Genomic DNA, 13,261 nt, shown 5'->3' with positions numbered 1-13,261 from the left:
AATCGAGATTTAAACATGCCAATTAAAAGTTTAATGAATCTCAAAAGATCTAGGAGTTTGAAATCCTATTAAAACCTAATAAATTATTTCGTTTTCATGGTGCAAATTGGTGAATCGTCATTCGCCTACCTTCAAATATTTTATAGCTTGGATTATGGCATCCCTCTTCGAAGTTATAAAATAATGTGTTGGTTCCTAGCCTTAATATTTCATATTGGGTGTTATATTAAGGATCTTAAATCAACTAACTTGAATTTCTTCCAGTATAAATGTTTGGTTTAGACATATATGATCATCCCAAATCTCACAGAAATCATACTTCTGTTCCTCCACCTCCTCCAATTATTCTCCCTAACCCACAAGTTCAAGGTCACTCAAGCTCTATTGGTAAACAAGGTCTATGTGTGCTCACATCTTGGAGATGAAGTCACATATTGACAAGCCGTGAGAGTTGGGTGTGAAAGTCTTGACGAAGTTGGATGTTGACTAAGTTCTTCAATCACTTCTTATGTCAAATAGTGAGTTCTTTAAGGACTACTATGTAACAGACTATGACATGACCCTTAACGATCTTACCTATTTTCTTGGTGTTGCTGAATCAACAATGATTTGGAGTACTGGTAAAGCAAATTTTATTAGAAGATCAACTTCCCAAACTTCTGTGGACATTATAAATGGTAACATTTTATACCCAGAAAGGGATCAGCCATAGCCCTTAACGATCTTACCTATTTTCTTTTCCTAATGGAAAGGGATCAGCCATAGCCAACTCGGTTGACCAAATGGTAAAGAGAAAGGCTAAGTCTGAGATATAGAGATGCACAAAGACCCGATCCGATCCTATCCGATCTGGATCTGGATCCGATCTGGTTTGATGATGTGACACTGAATCCGATTTCACCTTTAATCCGAACCGGTTTTCCGAGCCCCGCATCCGATTCGGTTTAATCCGATCTGAATTTGCCCTTTTTTTTAAATACACATTTTTGGACCTCAAATATAACACAAAATACAACATGGGTACATTAAAATAGTTAAAACATAGATCAAACGTCGAATTAGAAAGAGTTTTTAAACTAGTTAAATAATAATAATAATAAAGTGGCGTTATAATATTTAGCCAAATGGAAATAGTTTTTGTGGTCTTCCACTTCGTGTCGCCTTCATTTAATTATTCTTCAACCTCCACGCAAGTAACTAGGGGTCTCATCAATGCCATATTATTCATCCCCGTCTTAGTCTTCGACTTCATCGTCATCGTCTACGTCTTCCGGAGGTGTTGATAAGCCTTGTGCATATTGTTCATCCATGATCTCCGGTTCAACATTTTGTGATAGTGGGCCTTCTAGTGATGCCAAGTGGATTATACGTTCCACAAAATCCAAGTAATCCTTCAAGCAAACGCAAACCTCTATCGCAACAGGGGTAAGATTCGTCCTCAACTTTGATAAAACTCTTCCACTAAAATAAAAAGTGGATTCCGAAGCTACCGTGGAAGCTTGGAGGGTTAGTAAATCACGAGCCATGACGGAGAGAATAGGAAATTGTGCTTCCTTTTCTCTCCACCAAGCCAAAAGATCCAAATTTTTAAATTGTGGTGCACTCATGAATTTTAAAAAGTTTGAACCCATATAAATTCCAAGTTCGCTACTAGGCGTTAATGTGCGTGCTCTTTTGTTTTGCTCCTCCAAAAGGTAGTTATAGAGGTCGATACGAAAATTCGTTCGACCCCCACCACTACCTGATGCACCGCTAGTAGAGTCGGTTACACTTGCAAAAGTGTTTGACATATTGCCAGATTTTGTAGCGTAAATGTCAAACAAATTAGTAAAAGTATCATTAAAAATGTTTATTTGGTTACAGGTGTAGTTTGAGTTATCTTTGTCCAAATTTAAAGACACAGAAATTTTGGTAATCAAAGCCTCTGCACCCGTAACATTGATACATGGGTTTAATGCTGCGGCGCAAGTAAAAAGTGGTGGCATTTCTTTGAAATATTTGACTAGTTTTTTTCTCATTGGTCTCTTAACGAAAACAAATATTTCACTTCTTTGTTCAAAACGTTCCAATTGTGCGGACATCAACCATAATTCATTTAGTAACAACGGGCTTGTAGGGTAATACACACCCGATAGAAAAGTGGTTGATTGTTAAAAAACATTTAATATTTCCACAAACTCTTCCATCAAATCCCAATCATAATCCGAAACCGGGTTTTTTCCTTTTGAAATTGTGTCGTAAAATAATTGCAAAGTGATTCTTTGACATGTGAAACTTTCAAACATCATGCATGTTGAACTCCATCTAGTGTCACAATCCCAATGAGGACTATATGGAGTTACATTAATGGAAATATCAAACTTTCGATATTTTTCCATTGTAGCTTTATTTTTTCCAAAAACTCTAGTTAACACAGTTTTGAAATTTTCAATCGTCGAATCTATCATTTTTAAACCATCTTGTACCGCAAGAGTAATAATGTGATAAACACATCTAGTATGAAAAAATGAGGCATCCAAAATAGGTTTATATTTTGCAATTAATCTTTTTGTCGCGGCGGTATTGTTACTTGCATTGTCAAACGAAATAGAGATGATTTTGTCGCATAAATTATAAGTCACTAAAACGCTTACTAAAATTGCAAATAATCTTGCCCCCGTGTGAGGATGTGCAAAAAGTTCAAAAGCAATAACTCGTTTGTTCATTACCCAAGTAGAGGGATCTATCCAATGTGCCGTGACACAAAGATAGCTTTTGGGACAACTACCGGTGGAGGACCAAACATCACAGGTTAAAGAAACACCGGTTTTTATATTTAAAAATCCCAATTGCATATCTTTTTTGGCTATATCCCAATACTTTAAAGCATCACATCTAAGAGAAGTGCGACTTACTTGCCGGTATTGCATTTGCATTTTTTCCCGCAAAATCGTTGTTAATTGCGGGTTGTCTAAGTGGTTGAAAGGATAGCCCTCTTGAATGACGAACTTGCAAAAGCTTTCACGAAGGTCATCATTGTTGTAAATAAAGATCGACCTGTCGGGAGTAATATTTGGTTGACTTGGATCGCTTTGACCTTTTACAGCCGGACAAGTTTTTCTTGTATGACTCCTTAACGTGGTATTGCCATCTTTTCCCAAAAACATTCCGCACTTCTTGCATCTCTCTTTTTCCTTCCCGTTCGACAACAAACAGAAATCGTAATGTTCCCACACTTCTTTACTCCGAGTGGTTGGTATCATTTTAACCACCGTTGCATCCGAATCTTGACCCGCGGTTGAATTTCTCGAGCTCATTTTTTGGAGTATTATGAAAATAAGTAGTAGAATTTTTTTGTTAAATTGAAATGTAGAAAATGAAAGGTATATATAGGTGTTTAGAAGTGCCAAAAAGTCAAAAAAAAAAAGTCAAACTAGCCGTTTTTTTTTGTTCTAACGGCTAGCTAGAAAAAAAAAAACAAAAAATTCAATTTTTCTTGTTTTCTAACGGTAACAAAAAAAAATCTGGTTTTGGACCCGGTTTCAATCAAATCCGGTTCTCAATCCAGGGTGTAATCCGATTGCTCATCCCAAATGCAGATCCAGTTTGAATCCGGTTACCGGTCCAATCCGAACCGGTTCGGTCAAAACCGGTTTTGACCAAATCCTATTTTCGGATCGGATCGGATCCTATGGGCCAATCCGGTTGTTGTGTGCATCTCTACTGAGATGGTCCATATGTTTTTATTGCGAAAGTTAGCGACATTGGTTGCGAAGCTGTCCTAACTACCTGAAAGATCTGAGAGAAGGTCAAGTAAAAAAAATTGACTCTGCCTCAGGTAAGTCCACTATCTAACTTTGTTAAGTTCTTTATTGATGATTCTTAATACAAAATGTGACTCGGTTACATTTTGATGATTGGCAGAATCAAGCAAAAGGAAGGAAGCTTAAAAGAAGAGTATGTTGAATCTAATTGCGAAGATGGATTTCAATCGCATGGTTCGAAGATCGGATCTTGAGCTACTTCTTAGGAGTTATGAGAAATTACTAGAATATATGTAATAACATAGTTTTCATTTAAGTTGCATTGTATGGAAAAAGTTTTTTCCACATTTTACAAATAAATAAAATTTTGTTTTATTTTTATATCTTCTTGCAATGGCATTTATGGAAAATTGATGATTGTATGTTTCTAGATATAATGGAAATATGAATTTGATTCTTTCATTTGTGGTAGTGTCTAAATTTACCAATTAAGGAAATATTCTCATCACCCAAGGTTTCAATTGGATCGAGACTTGGAATCATGAAAGTTGATAGTATGACGAATGAGAATTTTAATCTTTGGAAAATTAAGACGAATTCCTTGTTCACATGTATATGTGATTCAAGTGAAGGACTAAGGATCGAGTACACATTCTTGTGCACTGGTCAAGTCCACCACAAAAGATCGATAAGACCATTCATCATGATTTACTAAAGTTTATTAAATATGATTATACTTACAAGTTTAAGTATAAATCTGAAACATTGGAAAAGTTTCAATGTATGGCAGAACGAATGGGAAGAATCAAATTTGGTAGAAAGATAAAAGTTTCTCAAAAGATGGGAGAGTACTTTAGTATCATGTTTTGTGATCATCTTAATGATTAAGAAACCATATAAAAATTGGTCCTCTAAAGGACATCTTAGTACATTCTTATGTCTAAGAAGAGGAATCTTGAATTTTTGAAACGGTTAAATCAAGAAGATAAGTCATACTTCGTTCCAAAAATAGTCTTAGAGTCATACTCCAAGATTGTAATTTGAGTGATACATCTTGAAGAAGGTTTATTAACACTAGTCAAATGTAAGAGTAAAATGTGTCCTACTCTTGTACATTTGAAATTGGTAAGTTATGGTGTTATGGATAAAACAGAGGCAAACTTAGGCCAATTGTGGGAAGTGTTTGTCTTGATAAGAAACCTCACTATCTCTTGAATATTTGTTTGTCAAAGAATGGGTCTTGGCAAGAGAGTCTTATATGTCAAGAGGACAGTGCGAGTCTAAAAGATCCTGGAAGATTTTCAAGATCTAATCAAGAATAAAACCTGTAGTTTCTCACTAGCTCACGACTTGAGGTTTATAACCTATCGTGTTGACATATTCCTATTTTTGTGCCATTCCTGTTAAAGTTGGCTTTGCATATGAGTTTTGAGAGTTCTTAGTTGGTTTCATAACAACTTAGAAGCAATGCCAGGCCCTTGTGCTGGCAGGTGGCAAGAAGTTAACACTGCACAAGTTCAGTCCATATGAACTTGAATTTGTCACTAACCTTTTCTTATGATTATGGTTTTGATAAATTCACATGGATAGGAACACATACACCATAGAATCTAAGTGTCATAAGGTTTCTCTCCGACTCATGAAAATGATGGTGATGAAACGCTTTCACTAAGAGGTTTTAAGTAGATAGCAGTTATGATATTTTCGTTCTCAAAGTCGTTAGTAGAGCATGTGTGGTTAACTGGCACACTAACATGGACTTGTGAGGAATGGAAAAAGTCTAAAAAACTGAGACTATGATTACGACTTCCCTTTTCATAGTTCTGAAATTGTTTAGACACACATGTGTGCTATCTAAGGAAAGGTGTATGATTTTGATAAAGTTTTATCAAAGCATCTTGTATCAGAAATCTGAACATTGGTAAGAAAGTCAATAAAGTATTGATTTCTAGAAGTCCAGCTGATTTCTGAGTACGTGTCAAAGCTAGTGGGAGCATAAGTGTTATGCTAATAATCATCATGTTAGTGGGAGCATGATAATTATAATAAGTGTTGCAAGTTAGCAATATTAATTATAGAAAACAAAAGTTTCAATTGGGAAAAGTTGTTTTGCCATAATTAAGGGGGAGGAAATTATATTTCATTTCAATTCTTTAAGCATAGATTGAGATTTTAATCATCTTTAGTCAAGGATATATATATATATATATATATATATATATATATATATATATATGAATTTTATGTTGTAGTGGCTAGACTTAAGGAAAATTCTATATATATTGTGTTCTCAAAATTCGATTATGATTAGGCATCCCTCTTCATAGTCGAATTATGAAAAAATGGCAAATAAAAATATTGTAGCAAAAGACTGGCCTAGAATCATGTCTTTATGTGAGACATCATGAATTGAGCCCCATATGTTTTAGGTGTAGGATTGATTGCATGTGCTATAATATTTATCCTTTCTATAATTTTCCAAATGCCTAGTGGCATTAAGAAGTGAAAAGATCTAGAATTGGATATAACTAAAATGATTAATCAATTCTCGAGGACAATCTAAGGTTTACCAAAGATTGGTTGCTCAGGGACAGTTGGGAGTATAGTATTAATTTTCGAAGGACCATACTAACATATTCTGAAAGGAGGCAACTCTAGTTCATAAGTGATAGTCAAAATGGGAATATGGAAATTCCTCCATAGGTGGAAGTTAGTCAATCTGTGTAAGATTAGAAAACTTAATGCAAGAAGGATGTTCAAAGCAATGTACTTTGAATATGTGACTTCATTTCCATGGAGTTGATCTCCATTGGAATACTCTGTAATGTCTTTTGACAAGTCTTTATGACTTTGTGCATAATCATTACAGAGGATCAGTGCATATAAGGTTAAAATCTAACAGATTTCAGTAAGTGGCAGGAATTTGGAATTTGTGCATTTGTGGTAAGGATTTGGGACTATGAAATGAGAATCATTGGAATTATGTTCAATCGATCTATTTCACAAAGTAAAGATCATAGACAAACTTAGTGTGCATACTTGGTGTATGGCATAACTAATGTTTGGAAAAACATAGTGTGCTACTTGGTGTATGGCATGACTAGTATTTAGAAAACATAGTGTACATGCCTGGAGCATGGGACAACTATTGTTTTAATTCAAGTATAAAGTTGATAATTTGAAAGAGTATGCAATAAATAATGTGTAAAAAATATGGTGACCAATAAAAGGTGTTCTATCTATATTCATAAGTTCTAAGACTATATTGGATTCGATTATTCTTGAGTTTCACTTTGCATGTTTTGACTTCCCGAATAACTAGGTCGTTCTTCCTGAATGACTAAGTTGTTCAAACCATCCACAGTTGATAATATGTTGGAAGTAGGTATTAAGACAATGTTGTCATGAAGCTGCTTTGTAGATGTCCATGGTATTGGACATAGCAAGAGTTGCTACAACATTCATGAGTGCTCATAAGTTCTAGGTATTGGATTAAACCTACGGTCATGTGACTCACTTCATGGATTTTATCATGAGTGATCGTGAGACGATAATATCTTTTATTCTTCAAACCTATAGATATGAGTTGGTGCCTATGAGTTGGTTATACATTGATTGTACGAAATGCATTGGTAACTCAATTCAATAAAATGTGCCTTCGTGTATGATTCAACAAGTAGTAGAACAAGCATATTAGTCGAAGTTTATCCATTCCTTTTACCCTTGAATGGATCAAAGCGATATATGTGGGCCCCTCAATGATTTAGTGATGACACCCCGAAGTGCTAGGCGATTTAGTGACGACACCAGTTACACGATCTCCAGATTCGTTCTAGCGATAACTTATACTGAAGTTATAAAACGCTTCGAGACCCCCAACATGAAGCCCTACGGCGGAACCACGGATCCTAAGGAACACGTGGCACAAGACAGGGAGAGGGTGTAAATTATTCCCATCCCCACTCACTTGAAAGAAGCTTGCCTATACAAGGGCTTTGGTTCCAACCTCATAATATCCACTCTAAAATGGTTCCTTAACGTTCCTCCTTATTGAATCACATCATTTGCTCATTTAATTAATTTATTTAAAAATCAACTTTCTTGTAGCAAAACATTCGAAAAGATCACTAGTGATCTCTATCAAGTGGTTCAGGATCCTAAGGAATCCCTTAGTACTTTTGTGAACAGGTTTGGCAGGGAAGCTCTGAGTATCCCCAACATCGACATGGCAGCTGCAGTCGAAGCTTTCAAAATTGGCTTACAGAAGGATTCTCCTTTTTATGAAGATCTCGTAATGACCCCATGCAAAAGGATGGACGAATTCAGGAGAAATGTATTGAGATTCATCAGGCTCGAAGAAGACAAGGAGATCCAAAAGAGGAGCAATCAACCAAGGTGTTATGATCACCCCAATACGAAGGCTGATTCATCGGCCCAAAGATCCTATAAATCAAAATCTTATTCTAAGCCCGACCATGACAGGGAAAGGAAGAAGATTTCCCTAAGATTACTGACTATTTTTTTCTATGGATATTTCAGGTGTAATCTTTGCCATGCAGGATCTTGGAGAGAAAGCAAGATGGCCAACAAAAGGAGAAAAATCCACTGCTTCGAAAGGCAAGTCAAATTGGTGTGCGTATCATTAAGACTTTGGTCATGTCACAGAGGATTGCATAGCTATCAGGAAGCAAATCAATTATCTCCTGGGTAAAGGATACCTCAAAGAAATCCTAGGAAGAATAAAGGAGAAAACCAAAGAAAAAGACCAGGATCCTCAAAAGACTAGGCTCCCCCCACCCCCATCTGACGAAAAGGTAATCAATTTGATATCTGGAGGATCTGACATTTGTGGTACCTATTACTCTACAGCAAAAAGGCACGCTAAGTTATCGAAAAAAGTGAAGGAAAAGGTACCATGGAAGAACACAATGACCACTAACAAAAATGAGATCACCTTCGACGAAGAGAATACGCAGGATATCCAGGATCCTCACCATGAATGATTAGTAATTACTCTATACATCGCCAACCAGTTCATCACATGGATCCTCAGTTAACATCATACTCTTGGACGCGTTAAAGAGAATGAACATCCCAGAGTCTGAGATAGTTGTAAGATCCTCAATAATGATCGGGTTGAGCAGTGAAACCAAGCACACCATCAGCGAAATAAAGCTACCAATCTATATATAGGGGGTAAATTATGTACAACGTTTTGTGTAATTGACACATTATCCTCCTATAATGTCATAATAGGTAAACCCTGGATCCACGAAATGAAGGTCATTCCATCGACGTATCATCAGTGCATAAAGATGCCCACGCCATGGGGGATAGTGAAGATCGTAGGAAACCAACAAGAATCTAAGGAATGTTACAAGAGTTCGATGAGGTCCTCAGTAATACCACGACAAGCATAGAAATTAAGGTAGGGGCACGAGACATGTTAGAAGCAAGAGAAAATGATAAAAAAGAAGTGCCCCTGAACCTTGAGGATCATGAAGCCAAAGTTCTCATAGGATCATCAATGTCTGAACAACTCGAACATGATCTCATAAGATTCCTCAATTCTAGAAGCAAGACATTTGCATGCAAGCATGGGGATATGATAGGTATTGAAAAAAGCATAATAACCCATAAACTTAACATCAAGCCATCTTTCAAGCTGATATACCAATAGAGAAGGAAATTTGCAACGGAAAGAAACCAAGTTATACAGAAGTAGAAAAACTTCTCAAAACTGGCATGATCAAGGGGGTGAAGTTCCCAAGATGGCTAGTCAATGTGGTCATGGTATAAATGAAGAATGGAAAATGGAGAGTGTGTGTGGACTATACATATCTTAAGAAGGCTTGTCCCAAGGATCCTTTTCCTCTACCACACATTGACTCCATGATAGACGCAATAGTGGGCCATGAATTACTAACGTTCATGGACGCATCAGTAGGATTCCAACAAATCCAGATGGAACCCTCTAACCAAGAAGACACGACGTTTATAATTCCAATAGGTAACTATTGTTACACTGCCATGCCATTTGGTCTTAAAAATACAGGTGCAATATACCAAAGATTGGGTAATAAGATGTTCAAGGAGAAATTAGAGGTCACGATGGAAGTCTACATTGATTACATGGTGGTCAAGTCTAAAAAATCTAAGGATCACCTCAAGGATCTCGAAGAAGCCTTCGACATCCTAGACCAATATAACATGAAATTGTATCCCTTTAAATGTCACTTTGGGATGAGATTATGTATGTTCTTGGGGTACATGGTGACCAAAAGAGGAATCAAAGCAAGCCCTGAGCAAATCAAGGTCATCCTTGATCTAAGATCACCATCCTCAACAAAGGATATTCAAAGATTAACAGGAAGAGTGGTAGCCCTAAACATGTTCATCTCAAGATCCTCAGAGAGATGCAAGCCCTTTTACGGAATCTTGAATAAGAACAAAAGACTCAAGTAGACCCAGGAACATGATGATGCTTCCAAGAGGTTAAAAGATATTTAAGCTCAGGACCCCTATTAGTTAAACCATTATGAGGAACCAATCCTTCTTTACCTCTCAGTATCCTCAAATGCGATAAGCGCAATATTACCCAAGGATCTCGATGGGGACCAACATCCCATATACTACGTAAGTAAAAATCTCTTGGATCTTGAGACCATGTATTCCGACCCTGAAAAACTGATACTTACAGTAGTACCAGCTTCTACTAAGTTAAGACATTATTTTGAAACATACTCTATGTCACACCCCAAAACCGATAACGGCGGAATACGTTTCGGGGTGGATGACGTAGTGTACAGTATCATCACAATTGCATAACAGTAAAAGCAAGAAACATACAACCATTTCATTTACATAGTGAGGGTATTTACAAGTGTGTTTTGTAATGTTTAACAAACACCCAAAGGTAAACAAAAATAAGAGATGGGTCTTGCATGCTCCATCTTCTCCAAAAATGCTGCAGTTGTACCTGTCTATCTTTGACCTGAAGATACAAGTTATTTTGAAAAGAATATCAGCATAAAGCTGGTGAGTTCATAAGAGTTTAGTGTGAGTTCTTGTATAGAAAGCATTAGAATCATTAGTATGAAAACTTAAGTTTATAGTCATAAGTAGTAGTAAAACCTAGAAAATCCTATATTTTCCAGAAATGTATAGTGAGTGAAAACCTTTAAGAAACATGATATTTTCATCTTTGAAAATCATTTATCATGAAAGTATAATAGTGACTCACCAATAAGTAAAGCAGTATGGCAAATTATACTTGAATTAAATAATAGTGATGTAGCTTCCTTTAGTATTGGATACTTGTTTACTTCGGGATATTCACTTTATCTTTTGATTAGCGTTTTAGCATGGTTATAGTGTAATTCCTGTATGTTACCAATAGTGTGAGTAATAGCGGACCCTCATGAGCTTCCCAGTCATGCATAGTGTAGTAGAGTAAAGGCATCCCTGGACCTGAGCGGCTCGGACTGAAGTTATTGATGGGTTTTGAGCATTCTAACACTTCCTAAGTGTACATGCAACCCTAATAACCTTGGATCTATGTTTGTCTAATTATCATGCAAAGTTGAATTCCAAGGTTATATTCCTATCTAGCATACATGGGGAACAATTTTAACTTAAAGTATAGATAGAATAACTTACCTTGTTGTTGTTTGTGTTCCTTGAAACCTTGTGAGCCTAGCACCCCAAGTGTGATGCCTCAAATGCTTCACACAACACCAAATGCTCTTGGAAGAACTTATGAGAGAACACACACTTCTCAAAAATCGGCCAAGCCCTCTTGTTTCTTAGTGTAGCCGATTTTAGGTGGAGAACATGTTTCTTATATAGTGTTGACACATCTAGGGTTAAACCCTAATGTGTCATGACTCTTCATTTCCATGACCCATGGGTTTGTAACTCCCATGGAGCATCCATGGAGCATCCTATGGGTGGAACCCAACTTGATAATCCATGGAGCCTCTTAGCCCACTATACAAGATATGGATGATTTACATAATCAACCCATACATTTAATTAGTTATCTTTTGATCACATAATTGATTCTAAATTAATTCTTGATCAAACTAATCAAATAATATTATTAATATATTAGAACTTATAATATATTAATAATCTCCAAGTGTTATTTCTCTCATTTAGTCTATCCAATTGCACGGTGCCATGCAACCCAAATGGACCATGCCGGGTCGGGTCAAGTACATACCAGAAATAGTTATGGACTTAGACACCTTATCCAACAGTCTCCTACTTGGATAAGTCTAATAACTATTACTGCAAGTATGACTTCAGGAACCGATCGACAATCGTAGCTCTTTACAAGGTTTCTCGGAACTGAGAAGATGATGGTACGCCATTTAAGATAAGTGATCATATAATCCTCTATTCTAGATATCAGTCGGACAAATACACGGAACAATGTCTTACTTATTGTCCAACAGTTTGTTTCCTGATTTCCGATTTGTTCGATAAAGAACTTAATTGAACACATCAACTTAGTTCTGACCGGGCCCGGTACATAGGTCAAAACAAAATCATCGAGGGGCTCAGATATCAGCTTCTAATCCAAGAAGGAACAGATAAACTTCGACTCATATGTTTGTTCTACCACTCATTGAATTACACACAGGAGCACGATTTATAACATCGAGTTACCAATGCGTTTTTCATACAATCAATGCATAACCAACTTGTAAGTAACAAGTCATATCTCTAGGTTTGAAGACTTATACGATATTATTGTCTCACGATCACTCGAGATAGGATTCCATGAAGTGATTCCAGTGAGCGTTGGTTGAGTCCAATGCTCAGAACTTATGAGCACTCATGATTGCTGTAGCCTTGTCCAAGACCTCTACAACCAAACATGACAGTCTTGATTCATACCTACTTCCGACATATGACCGACTGTGGAGGTTTGAATAATATGTTATACCAAACAAAAATTATTTTGGAAGTCAAAACATGCAAAAGAAATATAGTAAACGATCGACAAGAGATAGCAACACTTTACTCATAAATAAAACACTTTTATTCATCATCAGATGTCAATTACACTTTACAAATTTCGAGGTTATCTAACTACTAAATCTAATATCATCCTTCAGCCCTATGCTCCGAGCATGCTGGAGATGCTTAACCCGAGTCAGTCCCTTCGTGTGGGGATATGCCGGATTTTCATCTGATGATACCCTCGTTGCCACGAGGAGTCCTTCGATCCGATGTCTACTGAAATGGTATTTTCTGTCGATGTGTCTGGATCTCCCGTGATCCCTTGGTTCCTTGGCTAAGGCAACAGCACTTTCACTATCACAGAAAATTTCCATTGGCTCTTTAATAGCTGGTACAACTCCAAGGTCTCCAATAAAGTTCCTCAGCCATAACGCCTCCTTTGCCACCTCGCTAGCTGCAATATACTCTGATTCACAAGTAGAATCTGCCACTGTCTCTTGCTTGGAACTCTTCCAAGAAATTGCTCCTCCATTTAGGGTAAAGACCCA

This window comes from Lactuca saligna, chromosome 8 (genome assembly GCF_052625555.1).
Source record: "Lactuca saligna cultivar CGN05327 chromosome 8, ASM5262555v1, whole genome shotgun sequence".
NCBI classification, from domain to species: domain Eukaryota; kingdom Viridiplantae; phylum Streptophyta; class Magnoliopsida; order Asterales; family Asteraceae; genus Lactuca; species Lactuca saligna.
The sequence above is the reverse complement of the archived record's forward strand: the minus strand, read 5'-3'. Positions refer to the sequence as shown.